Genomic DNA, 3,694 nt, shown 5'->3' with positions numbered 1-3,694 from the left:
GAACGGTGTACCAACAATGCAGTATTCACAATGCCTACAGTAACTATAAATATGCTGATATGGTTATTAATCACAAAATGTAACAGGATCTCTACATGGGAAATATAACTAGAACATTTATTCAAATACCAGAAAACTGAATCCCAAAACCAGAAAGTCAAAGCCATCACAGTAGTTACGAAGTTGGTACACATAGTTAATGTAGTATACACCTACATTCTCAAGCCTTCAAAACAGAACAGGCTACCTCAGGCAAAGATCCTCCTCTCTTCACTCATGGCAACTGCTCAGCATCCACGCAGCTTGCTCCCAGCAGCTCCAGCCCCACACCTAACCCACCCCGCAGTTCCCATCCCCCTCAGTCCTAAGCAGGAGTCCTTAGCAGAAATTCTGGCTGGCTCAAAAGAAGCTCACACCACAGCCGCCGCTTCCAGTCACCACATTGACTCTAGCTTGGCTCCAGCTTCCTCTTGCCCCACCCCTTCCTGCCACATCAGCAAGTTCAAGGGGCATGGAAAATCTTCAAATCCCATAACCTTTACATTCAGCCCCAAGATCTTTCATGTCCCTTACTTGGCAAAAACACATTGACAATACATTTCATTACATAGATTAATAGGAGTAACTGATGTCAAAAGAATTCTACAACAATATAACAAGGGTAGCACACAATAAACACAGAAAACAATATTTTAGGGTGGGGCTTGAGCACAAGCTTCCCTTCATTCCCCCCTGAACAAATGGGGTCTCAAAATCTCGGGGTAAGGGATGAAGGTGTCTTCTTCCATGGCTATTTGCTACTGAAATTGGACATAGAGCTGTCCCTGTCCCAAGGGGTCCCAATTGAGAGGAAAGTTATTTAGCCAGCATTTGGAATGTGCTTTATGCCAGGTCCAGGGGTGACATGTCACAGGCGTGGACAGGGGTTGACATCCAGCTTAAGCTATCAGGCATCTACAGGTGGAGGAGTGTACCACGCCTGCAGAAACAAATCTAGCAAACAAGGTGAACAGACAAAAAGGCAAGAAGAAGCAAGGAGACAATAACCAGAAACAATGTAGATATAGGATTAGCCATGCTACTGGAGTCCATGAACCCACTATTGTAGCCTCACTCACGGTAGAATATATGAGTTAAGTATACAATTTTGTAATCATCTTCTCCAGAATAAACAATAGTTACAATGTTATCGCTCCCATGTGCTATAATCTCCACAGCCTTGGCTTCTTCAAAAGCTTTACTCTGCTCAAGTACCTTATCGAATTCATATTTCAGGTTTCAAAATCTGTCCCAAATATGGAATATGGTGCCTTCAGTATCCAAACAATCCCATGAACTTTTGGGCCTCCTTTTTATTGGTGGGAAAACCCTGAATCTTTTGTTGGGCTTGCAGAAGACTCTCTTGTACTCCCTATTCTATTGTATACCCCAAAATTTTACATTTTGAGCTGATCCTTGAACCTTTACAGGGTTAATTTCCCTCCCTTTACTTTTCATATGTTCAATTAGAAGGGTCAAATGCCTCTCTACTTCTTTTGCATCTTTTCCCTGCATCATGATATCATCAATGTAGTGGGTAAGCTGTACACCAGGTAGCTTTAATTCATTCAAATGTTCAGCCTATCATGTGGTTGTAGGGGCTAACACTCCTGCTTCTACATATTCCTTCATAGTAGAATTGATTTCATCTTGCCCACCCGGCACATGATACTACTTTAAAGTAATTACTTCAGAAGGTTCAGGTAAAATGATTGGGTCCATTTTAATTTTTCCCACTAAAACTGTATTAATTCCCATCTTCCTTACAGCAAATTGGTATCTTCCTTCAGGTAAATTCAGAGTCATGCCTCTCAATGTATCTATTCCAATGATGTACTCAGGAATGGGTACAACCACAATATATTCTTTCTTTGGTAATTGCCCTATTTTAATTGTTATTTTAAATTGTCCGGCTAATATTTCAGCCCCTCCAAGTCCTGTGATGGTAATAGGAGTTTCATGTTTAAACTTATCAGGGTTCCCATAGATAAGTGTGGCCTCAGCCCCCCTCCCCTATCCAGCAATGCCCTAATTACAGTAGTTGATCTATTCTTCAAATATATTGTTAAACAATATGGGGTCTGCAATCTCCTAGGTATATTTCTTTAGTCTGGGCTGGGGCTGGACTTATTTCCTATGCTCCCTGAAGGTGTGGCAAACTTGGATAGAATCATTCAGATTCTCCCTGAAGGTGTGGCAAATTTGGATGCAATGATTCAGGAGTACCTGCCTGCCCAGGTGGTTCCCACTTCCCTATTCATTCTAATGTTAAGTACCTTTTCTTGGTACATCTTACACAGCTCTTCAGTTGGAATACCATCTATTCTTCTGAAATCCACCCCAGCTCTCAATAGAGCAATAAACAGTTCCCTTCTTGTCAATCTATTCTGTCTTTGAATCCTCTGGCTATTTACTATTCTCTCTAAAGGAAATTTATCTTTTCCCCCATTCCCCTAAGTCACTTAATTGTGAAATCTTATCCAGTACCTCCAAAAGAGGGTGCCCTATTTCCTCAATTAATAGAGTCAGAATTAGGTGCTTCTAAGCAGGAGGAGCAGTGTTCACTATGATATTTCTATGAGGAACTCCTGGGAGGAAGGGGGTATCATGATCTGCATTTTGCATCTCCAAGCACGATAGCAGTTTTCATTACCTTTGAAATGTAACCCATTGTCACTTTGAATCTGCATTGAAGTTCAATAATATAGACTTATGAGATCTAGAGTTTTACAGGTGTTTTTCTGGGTTGCATTCTTATAAGGACAAGCCACTAGTACACCTGAATATTTGTCAATACAAGTACATATAAATCTGCATCCTTTATCTTGTGGTAGCGGACCAATATAATCTATTTGCCAGATTTGTTCTGGGACCTTTCCTCTTGCTATTTCTTCAGTTACTACCTGAGGAACAGTTTACTCCTTTTCCAATTGATATATATGACATTTTTCTGCTATCTGTTTTAACAGTGAATGAGAGATACTAATACCTCTATCTTGTGCCCACCAGTGTGTGGCCTAGAGCCACAAATGACTGGCAGTTTGGTGGACCCATTTTGCTAATACCAGATCATCAGTTGTTATCAAAGTAGGGACAATATATTCAGTAACTATCTTCACTAGTCGATCAGCATGAGCATTGTACTCACATTCTGGCGTGGTGAGGGCCATGTGAGCATCTACATGAAAAACTGACAAGTCAGTGACCAAAGACATATTCCAGATATCTTCCCAATTCTTTGCCCCAGACTTGTTTGCTATGAATTTCCCAATTTTGATTTTTCCACATGGGCATCCATGTAGCTAACCTACTAGCTACCACCCATGAATCAGTGAATATATGACACTGTCCTCCCTGTTTTATTTTGATTTTGAGCATATTGACTACTTCTACATATCCCAGTACTTTCCAAAGTCCTTCTAGTACATGGGTTATAGGCCACTGCTTTCCAATGTCTTTTTTGACCCAAATATTTTGCTGTCCCTTCAGGAAACCATGCATGCCTCTTTTTTTCCTTCAGTTAATCCATCATATCCTTCATTCCAATTTACAGAGGACTGTACCAACTGTTGCTCTGGCTCTGCCATTCTTTTGAAACTCCTAGTTGATGCACTGGAGTCAGCTGTTCTGACTTTATGTCATCACGCCCTAGTCT

Source organism: Petaurus breviceps, unplaced genomic scaffold (assembly GCF_028583685.1).
Source record: "Petaurus breviceps papuanus isolate PSGF00001 unplaced genomic scaffold, PetGlider_PUasm1.0 184, whole genome shotgun sequence".
Lineage (NCBI taxonomy): Eukaryota > Metazoa > Chordata > Mammalia > Diprotodontia > Petauridae > Petaurus > Petaurus breviceps.
Note: the sequence above shows the minus strand (reverse complement) of the source record.